The following is a 15,045-nucleotide window of genomic DNA, read 5'->3' as shown; positions in this document are numbered from 1 at the left end:
ATAAAATGAATAAATTTTGTGGTTTTTATATCCATTTCAAAATATATATATTTAGCATTGAATTTAGCACATCAAAATATTTTTTTTTACACAAATAAAAAAAAAATAATGCTAAAGCTTAAAATGTGCATAATTTATATCAAAAAAGTTTACGTACAATAATTATTATTTATATAAATCAAAAGTAATTACAATAGTTTTAGCGGTTTTTGGCCTACATTTTGTTGCTATTATTGTCCCTAGACATCGATGTATGCTCCCCACTCAATTTCTAGTATTATTTCGGAATATTTTGACCCACTAAGTCCATGATCCAGCTTTTTGGCCTTATTTTGATGAAATTCGATGTTTCCCAATACGGTTTGCCAAAAAGTTCTAGATATTTTGAATAGAATTAATGTCTAGTGATTGCGGGACCTATGGAGTTATTTTTAATTCCATAACAACCATTCACGTACAAGATAAGACGGGTGTTTTGAGTCTCTATCATTCTTGCTTTCTTGGAGGGGGCAATAGGGTTGCCAATCGAGTATGCAGTGTCATCCGCACTGGTTACCGTAATGTGGATTCAGACTTATGTAATTACTGTAGAGCTCACTATCATTGAGTGCGGTAAATATTCAAGTGTGTTCCGTAATTGCGACAATTTGCAAATAAACAAAATAATTTGTGGTTGTGTGCGCCGTGGGAGGCATTGAAATTGTCAACACGTTTCAAATCGATTTCCTTGGATTAATGGTAGCAATTGGTAAAACTCATTCAAACCAAATCACAATTTTAATCGAAGTTTGCTTTTTTAAACAATAACATATCATATAAACACTCAAATAATTAATTTTCGCGGGGGAAAAAAGTGCACATCTGCTGTTTCTCTTACACGTTATTTCTGCGTATATTAAATCAACTGTTCTGTTCTAACAATTTCCAATTGCAATCAGTGCTGACATAATGGCCAAATAAAAACAAAAAATAAAAAACTTCTTGTTCAAACTGCAGTATCGACCAAACGACAGGTTTCTAATACCCAGTAGAGAAATCAGTAGAAAATAAAAATGGTTGAACCTCTTCATGAGGTGACGCCGACAAACGTCTCAGCTCATTTAGAGTAAATAAAATAAGAGAATTGGAAAAAACTAACTCACTTATAAATGAGGGGCTTAGAACTTTGGAAGCGATGTGCAATCAGTTACATAAAGATAACATGGAACTAAAAAGAGAAAACGAAGAACTAAGATCTAGTAAAAGCAAGCATGTGAGTGTTGAAGCAAAACCTTCTAGTATAAATGTAGATCAAATATACGAAACCGATGAACATGAGCTAGCTGAAGAAACTGAGTGGATACTCAAAAACAGGGATGGGCACATTTTTAGTCCGCAAAGTTAGCAAAGTGCGCACGGGGGCTAGATGAGTGGAATATCAGTTTACGGAGAGAAGGGCATATCAAGTTTCGAAAAAAATCAATTACATTCCCCCGTAACTTAATGTTCATCGCAGAGTCATAGATAACTTGATACGAGACTCTTTGGTTCGAGAGAAAGCTGTCAAAACTCGCATTTTTTATAACATTTGTCAATGATGCCACTGCTGAAAAATATTAGATTGGGTATATAATAAATTATACAAAACACTAAATTAAACACTTTGAAAATGCATACATATATAAATGCTAAAATGCAAAATCATTAATTAATTTACATAAACATTTATTTTGCCAAAATATGTTCGCACAGTTCAATGCAATTTCATTTCACATTAATTTCGTCAAGTAATTATTGCGCTGCTCTTCTGGCATCCCGCCTTTTTGACTAACTGCTGATTGGCGTCATCCTGATTGTGTTTTGTTGCCAGCTCAAAAAACAGATCAGTGTGCAATGCCAGCTGACAAGCGAGAGAGCAAGAAAAGAGATTCTGATCAATTTATCTATGGCAGAGTGGTTGCGGCAATACTGACATTGTACACAAATTAAAGAGCGGAAGTTTACTTCATATCGGACTTGTACAGTTGTGTGAACAAAAAGAGGTAAACATAATTTGCAGGGTTTAGAGTTTCGCATTAAAATTTGTTTTTATTTACCTTTGCATGGTGGGAAATTCTAATCACTGTTAGGAAAAAATATATAAGTTATACTTGTATCTAAAAACAATTTTATGTAATAAGAAAACAGCACATTTTAAAACTTCACAACACCTATAGTTGTTCCTATTTTGTTCACACCACTGTACATGTGATCAGTTAATGGTGGTGATGCCAGTTGTAAAAACTCATTTTAGTTACAATTGGGCAAACTTTTCTCAAGTTGTGGGCTTTTATACGTGCATATGCATATCTGTATATATAAAAAAGAAAAGATACTTGTGGCCATTATATTTACATATTGTGTTTAAACATATTGCAGTTCCATTTAATGAAAATGCTTATATAAATATATGATTTGTGATATTTTCAGTTTGGTTGTTTTATCAAAATCAAAGAATTGATTGAATTTTTCTAAAATTGTTTTGTTAAATTTTAAAAATCTAAGTTGCCTCTGGAAAAGTATTAAAATAATAATATGCGCTATAGAAAGGGAACACATATTTTCAAAAATATAAGAAATCATCAAATAAAAATATATTTGCGCGGTATGGCATTATTGATTGAGAGTGGCTAAGCAAACAAATAGAATACAAACGCTAATGGCAGAAACATCTTCTCACTTCGCCACGAGCGGCAAGCGTTTTGTTCTCGTTTTCATTCGAACAATGTTGCCATTACTCAATACGCATATGTAGTTTTGTACACATCTAAGATTTCAATTATAATTTTTCATAATAAAAAATATCAAAACTGAAATCAAAATATTAAAACTAGTTTATATATTTGTAAATAATAGCATTCGATTCTAAATTTGAGTTATTTTAAGAAAATCTCAAATATATTGAAGACAATTTTTATAATTACTACAGTATATCGAGCCTGGCAACCCTGCGGTGTGAGAGAGCAATCAGCTGAGTCGTTGGAAATTCTAGGATTGGCGGGTGGTAGAAGGGTTGTTGGGTAATTATTTACATTGCGCTATCATAAGATTCATTTGGTCATATGTGTTTGAATAAACAGTGGTTCATAAACTGAAGTTATTATTGAAACTACTTTTTATGAGGAAGTTTAAAGAAATAACCTGGTTTGAAACTTTTTGGTCGAAAATAAGAAGTAGGCTACCTGATTTAAATTTTGGTATAATGGCTATAGCCAATGAGATTAAACCAAACATATAATTTATTATTTCAAATAAACAAAATTAAATGCTGGTAGAAAGACATATTAAAAAAAAATGTTTACTAAAATCAAATATTTATTATACTTTTTGTTATTTGTCTTACATTTTATTAATTTATACTAGTTACAAAGAAACTTAAAATTGTTAGGCAATTTTACAGTTATTACCCACAGTGCAACTTCCCATATATGCGTGCGCTCTCATTTGTAAACATGGTGTGGTAAAATACGTTGCTCTCACTTCCCTCTTCATGTTTGCCCGCGATGATCCCCTCACCTAGCCTTCAAAATGTGCACTCGTGCCCGCATGGGCAAAATGCCACTGAGGGCTAATATGCCCATCCCTGCCGTAACTGTAAATAAAATTGAATCTTTGCACTTTGGAATTACACTGTCTCATAAATTAGAAATATAATTAACGTTTTTGATTATTTAAGAATTCGATATGCTTTTTTCGTTCTGAATCCAATAATCCATTATTATCAAAACAATATCGCTCGCCCTCACAAGAAGGCATAGCAATAAAAACAGAACGCTTAACGTTCTGCTGGAATTTGCTGTCACAGCTAAAATTGTAATTAACTCTTTGTTCTGGATTCAATCAAGCTGATGCTTACACTTCAGCTTTAGCTCTAAGATAATAATACCAAAATGTATAAATATTAGTCTTTCAGAAATAAATATTTGATTCGTATTTGGCAATTCACAAGAACCACACGCGTTCTCATTTCATCCGCGCCTTCGCGCATATAAAATATATATATTTTTAAAAATTCCCTCGTTGCGGGAATTAATTTGCATTTACATGAATCATATTCATGGTTGCGTTCCTTAACTCGACCGAGTTCAACTCGTACAGGTTTTTTTCGGTATTAAAGGATGCATTTACATGCATCATTTCATTCATGGTTGCGTTCCTTATTCGACCGAGTTCAACTCGCTCAGGTTCGGTATAAAATTCCTGCGCGAGTTGAACTCGGTTGAGTTTGGGAACGCACACCATATGGTATCGTCATCATACATACATGTATATATTTCATAAATTGAATCCGAATCTGGAATGGGCAATTTTTATGCCTAATAGCTGAAACAGCCAACAACGTAAACCCGCAGCCCGAATCAACTGATATGACCTATCTTATGAGAGCGCACCACCGCTACCACCCGCTTTACCGTACGGTAATGTAGAATTTCGCATTTGGATTTTTCCCGTAGAAACTAGTTAGCTGATTGCTCTCTCCTAACGCCGTGTTACCAGTCTCGATATATTGTGGTAATAATAAAAATTCAATGTGTTTGAAATTTTCTTAAACTAACTCAAAATTATATATTATTTATAAATATATAAACTAGTTTTAATAGTTTGATTTCAGTTATTATAAAAAATTGTAATTGGAAAGTTAGATGTGTACAAAACTATATATGCATATTGAGTAATGACAACATTGTTCATTGGAGGAGCGGAATTCGCTCTTTCTGCTATAATATTTTGTGGTTTATAGCGGGATTCTGTAACCAGTCTCCAGTCTCTATTTGAGATAGTTTGAGGTAAAGTCTCAATTTGTTAATAGTTACTATTCACTAAACAGTCTCTAGCTTAGTCTCAAAATATTGGCTCAACACTGATAGTTAGCAGCTCACAAAACTAAAAAGAACTCTTGTCTGCCATTTTGAATATACTGAATAGAGATCATCATAGATATTAATCGATTGTCGTTTTTTATATTTTGTAAGTAACTCAAACGTGGAGGATGGAGTCATGTGTAGAAGTTCACGCAAATGAGGAAAGTTCTCTGATCGCCATTCACTTGGGAGTGGCCAGAAACGTTTCTTTTACATACGCCTCAAGCAACTCACGACTTCCGGTCTTTGACCAAGTATCCTCTGGGTAGCCTAAGAACATCCGTGTGAAGGCGAGCTAAAGTGAGAAGGCGAAATATCCCCTCCAGAGGGTTGTGCGCTGGGTTTGGGACCCGCCATGTAAAAAAACACCCCCAATGAAAATCAACAATCAGCCTCGGATAAGACGACCATGGCAAACGAAATAAGGACTACGAGTTGAGGGCATGCACCTGGAATGTCCGGTCCCTTAATTGGGAAGATGCCGCTGCCCAGCTGGTTGATGTCCTCGTGAAAATAAAGGCTGACATCACCGCCGTCCAAGAAATGCGATGGACGAGACAAGGACAAAGGCGAGTAGGTCCTTGTGACATTTACTACAGTGGCCATATAAAGGAGCGCAAGTTTGGTGTTGGATTCGTGGTGGGAGAGAGACTCCGTCGCGGATTCACTCCGGAGAATGAACGTCTAGCCACAATCCGCATCAAAGCGAGGTTCTTCAACATATCGCTGATTTGCGCCCACGCCCCGACGGAGGGGAAGGACGATGTGACCAAAGATGCCTTTTATGAGTGCTTGGAGCGCACTTATTGGAGATGCCCCCGTCACGATGTCAAAATCGTGTTTGGCGACTTCAACGCCAGGGTGAGCAAAGAAGGTATCTTTAGCACTACGGTCGGTAAATTCAGCCTCCACGAGGAAACATCCCCGAATGGGTTGAGGCTGATCGACTTCGCCGGGGCCCGAAATATGGTTATCTGTAGTACTAGATTCCAGCATAAGAAGATACATCAAGCTACCTGTCTCCGGATCGAAAAACCACCAACCAGATCGATCATGTTGTGATAGACGGAAGACATGTCTCTTCGCTTCGAGGTCCTAACATCGACTCGGACCACTATATTGTTGCAGCCAAAATTCGCACCCGGCTCTGTGCAGCAAAAAACGCACGCCAACAAACACAAGAAAGTTCGACGGCGAGAAGCTGCAATCACAACAGACAGCCGAACGATTTTCTACTCGGCTTGCACTCCTGCTCTCTGAGAGCACTCGTCAACAACTCGGTATAAGGGAACTGTGGGACGGCTATTGGCTTCAGAAATGGAATTGATACAGCCTGACTAAAAAACATTTGTATTAACTACCGATGCATCTAACGTTCCAATGGGTGCGGTACTATCGCACGGGGGTAAATCAATTGCCTTCATTTCAAACACTTTTAATAAAACAGAAAGAAATTATGCAACTAATGAAAAACAGCTTAATGCCATTGTTGGGGCATTAAAAAATCTACGAAATTACCTCTATGGTGTAACCAATTTGGAAATACACACTGATCACCAACCATTAACATTTGCTTAATCACCCCGCAATCCTAATCCAAAAATGAAGAGATGGCACGCAATTATAGAAGAATTTTCTCCGAAATTTGCATACCAACCCGGTAAATCCAATATTGTAGCTGACGCATTGTCGCGTCTTGAATTATATAACATTTCCGATGATTCCCAGAGTCAGGAATCTCAACATTCAGCACAGAGTAGTGAAAGCGTTCAAATACAAGAAACACAAAAACCCATAAATCAATGTAAACAACAAATAATATTATGTAAAAACAGATTTACGGTCCATGAGTTAATTGAAACCTTTGGGAATAAAAGGCATTTAATAGAATTTGATACAGTAGAAAATTTAGTAACAATTTTAAAAGAATATATTCAGCCAAAGCTAGTGACGGGGATTCACTGCATCGTTGAAGATTTGCATGAAGTCCAAGAAACTCTCAAACAAACTTTTCAGGACAAATTTGTATTTACAAAACTTTTTCCAATGGATATTATTAATAGAGAAGATCAGTCCGGATCAATCGAACAAACCCATAATAGAGCTCATCGAAGCTATAATGAAAATATTAAACAAATAGAAAAATTATATTAGTATTAAAACATATAGAAGATAAATCAAATATCGAAGAAAAGGTTTTAGAATTGCTTCAAAGCTTCACAGATCTAAAGCAAATTACGTTAGACAATGAACCAAGCTTTACCACACCAACATTTAAATCCTTAATGCAAAGGTTAAATATTGAAATTTATTTTTGTGATCCACGTCACAGCATAACTAATGGACAAGTTGAAAGAGTCCATTGAACAATAATTGAAATAGCCAGATGTATAAAAGAAGAATACAATATTCTCAGTAATTTAGAAACAATACTTAGAGCAGCACAAAAATACAATTCAACAATACATTCAGTAACAAATTTTAAACCAAATGAACTACTTTATAATAAAATAAACCATGAAAATTTGCCAGCAACTTTAAAGCAAGCACAGGAGAAAATGCTAACGTTTCATAATAAACATAGATCAGATAAGCAATATCATCCCGGCCAAATCATTTATGAGAAAATAATAGGAGAGAAAATTAAATTAGAACCTAGATATAAAAAACAACAAGTTAAGGAAAATTTAAAGAATAAAATAATAATTAATAATAGAAATAGAATTATTCATAAAGATAATATAAAATCATAATTATTATAGGTTTCCAAAATGATCATTTTAATTTTGACAGAATTAACTGACACAGATACCACAAATAGGAAAATAAAAACAAAACGAAATCAATATGTTATACATACATATACATACATGAACTGCAAAATTTAATAAATACAATAACTTTTGGTAAAATTGGAATTTTAAATTCAACAATTTTACACTTTGATGAACTAAAAAACATAACATACAACCAACACGGTATAATGACAATAACAGATCTAATGGACATTTCTAAATTGAAAATAGCCCAAAAAGGAAACGGAATTATAATTTATATAAAATACCCTAAAATAGAACTAACATGTAAGTACTAAGGTGTAAGAGCCATAGCTCAATTACATGGTAAGCTTATTATTGACCAGAACATAATATATTGTAATAATAAATTTTTTAATATTCACAATTGTAAAACAGAATTGAATAGAACATATTTAATAACATTTGAAAATAATACTGTAATAAATAATCAAGCCTATGAAAACAATGAAATAAAAATTTGGAATTATTTAAAAAATAAATATATAAATAATTTTGAAATTTTAGAATATTTTGAAACAACCAATAAACTGTTAAAATTAGATAATATAAATATTTTAGCAGAACGAAACAAGAACATAACAATCCATTCATATTTTTGGTACATAATTTTAACTTGGGAATAATTTGCATAACTTACTTAATACTAAAATTAAAAAATCTCGTGAAATTCCCAAACCAATCGAAAATGCGAAATTTCAAGAAATCACTTATAATGCTCTTTTGGACCAAATATATAAATTAACTCAAAATAATAGTGAATAGAGGACGATTCATTTTAGGAAGGGGGGAGTTAACGATAGCATCCGCATAGAAACCTTACCATAACTCAGGGATGGGCACATTTTTAGCCCGCAAAGTTAGCAAAGTGCGCACCGGGGCTAGATGAGGGGAATATCAGTTTACGGAGAGAAGGGTATATCAAGTTGCTAAAAGTTGCGAAAAAAAATCAATGACATTCCTCCTTAATGTTCATCGAAGAGTGGTTGCGGCAATACTGACATTGTACACAAATTAAAGAGCGGAAGTTTACTTCATATCGGAATTGTACAGTTGTGTGAACAAAAAGAGGTAAACATAATTTGCAGGGTTTAGAGTTTCGCATTAAAATTTGTTTTTATTTACCTTTGCATGGTGGGAAATTCTAATCACTGTTAGGAAAAAATATATACTTAAGTTATACTTGTATCTAAAAACAATTTTATTTAATAAGAAAACAGCACATTTTAAAACTTCACAACACCTATAGTTGTTCCTGTGTTGTTCACACCACTGTACATGTGATAGATCAGGTAACGGTGGTGATGCCAGTTGTAAAAATTCATTTTAGTTACAATTGGGCAAACTTTTCTCAAGTTGTGGGCTTTTATACGTGCATATGCATATCTGTATATATAAAAAAGAAAAGATACTTGTGGCCATTATATTTACATATTGTGTTTAAACATATTGCAGTTCCATTTAATGAAAATGCTTATATAAATATATGATTTGTGATATTTTCAGTTTGGTTGTTTTATCAAAATCAAAGAATTGAGGTTTTTTTCTATAATTGTTTTGTTAAATTTTAAAAATCTAAGTTGCCTCTGGAAAAGTATTAAAATAATAATATGCGCTATAGAAAGGGAACACATATTTTCAAAAATATAAGAAATCATCAAATAAAAATATATTTGCGCGGTATGGCATTATTGATTGAGAGTGGCTAAGCAAACAAATAGAATACAAACGCTAATGGCAGAAACATCTTCTCACTTCGCCACGAGCGGCAAGCGTTTTGTTCTCGTTTTCATTCGAACAATGTTGCCATTACTCAATACGCATATGTAGTTTTGTACACATCTAAGATTTCAATTATAATTTTTCATAATAAAAAATATCAAAACTGAAATCAAAATATTAAAACTAGTTTATATATTTGTAAATAATAGCATTCGATTCTAAATTTGAGTTATTTTAAGAAAATCTCAAATATATTGAAGACAATTTTTATAATTACTACAGTATATCGAGCCTGGCAACCCTGCGGTGTGAGAGAGCAATCAGCTGAGTCGTTGGAAATTCTAGGATTGGCGGGTGGTAGAAGGGTTGTTGGATAATTATTTACATTGCGCTATCATAAGATTCATTTGGTCATATGTGTTTGAAGAAACAGTGGTTCATAAACTGAAGTTATTATTGAAATTACTTTTTATAAGGAAGTTTAAAGAAATAACCTGGTTTGAAACTTTTTGGTTCGAAAATTATATCTAAAATAAGAAGTAGGTTACCTGATTTAAATTTTGGTATAATGGCTATAGCCAATGAGATTAAACCAAACATATAATTTATTATTTCAAATAAACAAAATTAAATGCTGGTAGAAAGACATATTAAAAAAAAATGTTTACTAAAATCAAATATTTATTATACTTTTTGTTATTTGCCTTACATTTTATAAATTTATGGTAGTTACAAAGAAACTTAAAATTGTTACGCAATTTTACAGTTATTACCCACAGCGCAACTTCTCATATATGCGTGCGCTCTCATTTGTAAATATGGAGTGGTAAAATACGTTGCTCTCACTTCCCTCTTCATGTTTGCCCGCGATGATCCCCTCACCTAGCCCTCAAAATGTGCACTCGTGCCCGCATAGGCAAAATGCCCATCCCTGCTCAAAAAGAAGCACTCTTCAAAAAAGCAAAGCTGATACTTCTCCAACAATGGTCAGCCCTTCGAAAAATAAAAATAAAGAGCAGGCGGCCAACAATGATACTAAAACCAACCGCCCACTTCCTATTATAATAAACGACGTAAAGGATTTTAATAATGTTGCGCCAAGCGACATCTTTGTAAATCTAAAACTAAATTTAAGAAAATGAAATATTAAATTATTATTATGAATAATGAAATTTAATTTATAAATATTGAATTCTACAAAATAATACTTACCTTAATAACACATTTATATTACCTTCATTAATTACTTACCTTAATTCATCTATTACAGTATTTAAGGAAATATAATTACTTGCCCCTTGTAATACATATTTGCAATACCACTAGTTTAAGCCGTTAGTTTTAAGATTTAGGCTAAGCAATTCCACGAACGGAATAAAAAGATCCATTGTAATTTGAACAGCTGAGGTACTGAAAAATCTAACGCGGAAAGCATTAGAAAAACTGACATCGATAGTAAACGCTTGCTTAAATCTCAGATACGTTCCGTTGTCATGGAAGGTATCTGAAATCATTATGGTACAAAAACCCGGGAAAAGCGCACAGGAAGCATCATCATATCGTCCAATCTCACTGTTGCCTATTTTGTCGAAACTACTTGAAGTTGTAATTATAAAAAGACTTCAGAACATAATTGAAGAAAAGGACCTTATACCAATTCATCAGTTTGGATTTAGATCGCAACATTCTACAATCGATCAAGTTCATCGAATAACAGATATAATTGAGGATGCGATGGAAAAAAAGCAAATTTGCACAGCTGTTTTTCTTGACGTATCCCAGGCGTTTGATAGAGTATGGCACCATGGCTTACTCCATAAATTAAGACTTCTCTTCCCACAGCATCTAACTGAGCTACTTGCCTCTTACCTGAGCGACCGCTACTTCAGAATCAAGCAGGGACAATCATATACTATGTTGCAGCCAATAAAAACAGGTGTACCCCAAGGAAGCGTCCTGGGACCACTCTTATACATTTTGTTTACTAGTGATATGCCTACGCCGCCAAACAGCACAATCGCCACATTTGCAGATGATACCTGCATAATTACTACCGGTAAAAATGTAATAGAATCGTCGAACAGAATGCAGTCTTCAATCAACCTAATTGTAGAATGGACACAAAAATGGTATATTACCCTCAACGAGTTGAAGTCTATACATATAAACTTCACTAACAAAACGGATACGTATGTCCCCTTATATATTGAGAATGAAGTAATTCCGTACTCCACCTCGGCGAAATATCTTGGTTTGACGCTGGATGCAAAGTTAAAGTGGAAGGAGCATATACAAAGAAAAGCTGCAGAACTTAAACTAAAATACAACAAAATAAATTGGTTAATCGGCAAGAAATCACCCCTAACAACCTCAAATAAAATTTTAGTCTACAATCAAACGTTGAAGCCCATTTGGACATACGGAATTCAGCTATGGGGATGCGCTGCGCCGTTATACATCGAAATGATGCAAAGATTCCAAAATAAAGTTCTTCGAAAAATTGTAAATGCCCCGTGGTACGTAAGGAACTCAGATCTACATCGTGATCTTCACATAAAAACGGTTCGGGAAGTCATTCGCGAAACGGCATCGAAACATGCCACAAGGCTGCAAAACCACGTAAACGCTGAAGCCCGACAACTAGGTGAGGCCAGAAATAGCAGGCGCAGATTGAAAAGAACAACGTTCCATGATCTTCTAAGCAAATAGCAAATATTATAATATTTAGCTTTTAATACAAAGTTTAGTTTTGAAAAAGCTTCTTAATAGAGCTTTTGTTGTTTTACCTTATAAGTTATGAAAAATATTGCTTGTTAGTACACTTGTCACTAGTTGCAATTTGAATGAAATGTAAATCCATATCTTGTTACGTTTCAATAAAAAAAAAAAAAAAAAAAAAAAAAAAAAAAAAAAATTTGAACATGAAATCGAACGCACGCGTCTTTCATTTCTTTTCGCAAGTACTATTGTTTTTCAAAATATTCTCCATCAAGATTTATACACTTTTGCATGCGCTCAAACCAATTTTCGAAGCACTTTTTCCACTCCGATTGAGACACCTCCAAAACATGGTTTTTGAATGCTTCAACAGCATCTTCTGGCGACGAAAATCATTGACCACGCATTATTTTCTTGACGTGTGGGAATAAAATAAAGTCATTGGGTGCCAAGTCAGGGCTGTACGGCGGAAGACCCATCAATTCGACGTTTTGGTCGGTCAAAAAGGCGCTGGTTTGAGCCGATGTGTGCCTATAAATGACAAAACGTTCTGAGTGATGTTATGCTAAAAAATGTCAAACTTTCCAATGGAAATGTCAGATTGCACCTGACAACACTTAGTGTTGCCTAGGCCAGAAATATATATAGCAGCCCACGTATATCATTTTAGTGACAAGCAATTAGGGTTTAAATTAATTCGCGCATTCCCAAGTAACTTTTCGGTTCTCAAAAAAGCTTGAGAAATTTTCATGGCGCTCGAGCAGGGACTAAGTGCGTGGATTTAGTTAATTTTTAGTAAAAGTGTCAACTAAACGTGCTAGTGCTAACATTCATTATCGTGACTAGATGGCAACTCTGCTTGTTAAGAGAGTGAATAATTGTGAGTGCTAAAAAAATTAATTATTTTTTGTGAAAAAAGATAGAAAATTAACAAAATCTGCTTGTCAATCCGGAGAGTGAAAAACGCGGCATTCAGGTGTATTGGAGTGCAGAACCAGCGACCTACAACCACTGACTAATCTGGATTTGAAGGTTTGTCATTTCGTCGATATCACTTTTCATTGGACAGAGGAGAAAACCATCAGCTGTTTGGGAGACTTTTTTGGCGCCACAAAAAATTCTTATATTACCTTAGCCTAAAAGTATACCAAAAATTTTGTTCAACAATTATACCTAAGGAAACGAAGTTATAGGGTTGCCAAGTATTGTTTATTTTATATTTATATCTTTAATTGTTTATGTGAATATAATTATAAGCAAATTTTAAAACCAATTATGCCAATTATCAAGACACCACCTCCAGGAGGGGGTAAATTAAGTAAAACTGCCAAAAAAGATGTCACAATAGAAGAACTTGCAAAAAAGCTAGAAAAAATGGAAGAAATGTGTAAAAAACTCTCACTAGAAGTAAATACTTTAAAAGCCGAAAATATAAAGCTTAAGTCCGCTGATGTGAAGAAAATCCAGAATTTGGAAAATAAAGTCGAATTCTCAACGGATGAGGAGGAACTAGCTGGAGAAACGGAATGGATTCTAAAAAAAAGACCGGCTAAAAAACAAAAAGCGGAGTATTCTCCTGATCTTCAGGAAAAAGAGAATAACGCCATATCAAACCCGCTTGCCCCAAAAAATAGTACGCGGCCTCCACCAAATATGGTGTCTAGAGATGCCAACGGCAATAATTATCAGCAACTATATGCTATTGCTAAATCAGAAGCAAAAAACAATTTTACTATTAAACTTCTGAATAATGAAATATATAAAGTAAAAACTTTCTCCGTAGAGGACTATAGATGCATATCGAAAGCACTTTCGTGTAGAAATATATCTTGGTATAGCTTTGAGAATAAGCAAACGCGGCCAATTAGAGTTATTGTAAAAAATTTGCTCAATTCTTATGATCCAAAATCGATTATTGATGACTTAAAAGAGCAAGGATTAAATGCACTGAGTGCTGTCAATCGTCTCCAATGGAAAACTAAAACTCCCTTTGACATGTTTTTGGTAACATTCAATCCCATGGAGAACATAAAAAAGATTTACGAAACTAAATTAAATTAAATTTAAATTCATTATTTCTATTGAACCGGTAAAACTCCCGAAGATGATACCACAATGCAAACATTGCCAGTCATTTGGCCACACACAAAACTATTGTGGTAAACAACCAAGATGCGTTAAGTGCGCCGGTAAGCATAAAACATCTGAGTGTTCGAAACCAGAAAACCAGCAGCCTAAATGCTGCAACTGTGGGGAAGCACATCCAGCCAACTATCGAGGGTGCCTTGTTGCCAAATAATTACAGAAAATACGAGCTAACACAATTGGCCACAAAAAATATGATGGTCTAGCCCAAAAAGTAGAAGATCCTGTTGACTTTAGAACAAAAAACAATGAACATCAACAGCAAGAAGATCCAAAAACTACAGCTGAAACATCAAACAAATTTACTTTTGCTCATGTTCTAAAAACAAATAATAATGATAAGATATCCAATAGCAGCATTCTATCACAGATCTTACAGAAACTTAATAAACAAGAGGAATTCAACACTTCATTACAAAATCGCTTAAGCAAGCTTGAAAAATATCTTTTTAATACCAAAGATGTCTAAGTCTATAAAAATTCTTTTATGGAACTCAAATGGATTAATCAAACATAAGAATGAAGTCGAAATTGTGCTGAACTCAGAAAATGTTGACGTATGTATGGTATCGGAGACACATTTTACGTCACAAACCTATTTTAAAATTAAAAACTATGAAACTTACCATACAAATCATCCTAGCAATTGCGCCCGTGGCGGAAGCGCAATACTAATCAAAAGTACGATCAAACATTTTGAGGAAGAAAAACTTTCATCTGATAAGTTTCAAGCTACAACAGTGACTATTTACGGAGTTAAAAGT

At 34.1% G+C, this 15,045-nt stretch overlaps 1 protein-coding gene across 4 annotated transcripts in view; it reads left to right on the top strand.

Moving 5' to 3' along the window:
- The window catches only part of LOC105226812 (uncharacterized), a 159,114-nt gene that overhangs the window by 54,681 nt on the left and 89,388 nt on the right, over nt 1-15,045 (top strand). The gene's annotated exons all lie outside the window — the stretch shown is intronic.

The sequence above is a fragment of the Bactrocera dorsalis genome, chromosome 1 (genome assembly GCF_023373825.1).
Source record: "Bactrocera dorsalis isolate Fly_Bdor chromosome 1, ASM2337382v1, whole genome shotgun sequence".
In the NCBI taxonomy this organism is placed as follows: Eukaryota; Metazoa; Arthropoda; class Insecta; order Diptera; family Tephritidae; genus Bactrocera; species Bactrocera dorsalis.
Note: the sequence above shows the minus strand (reverse complement) of the source record. Positions and strands in the feature narration are given on the sequence as shown.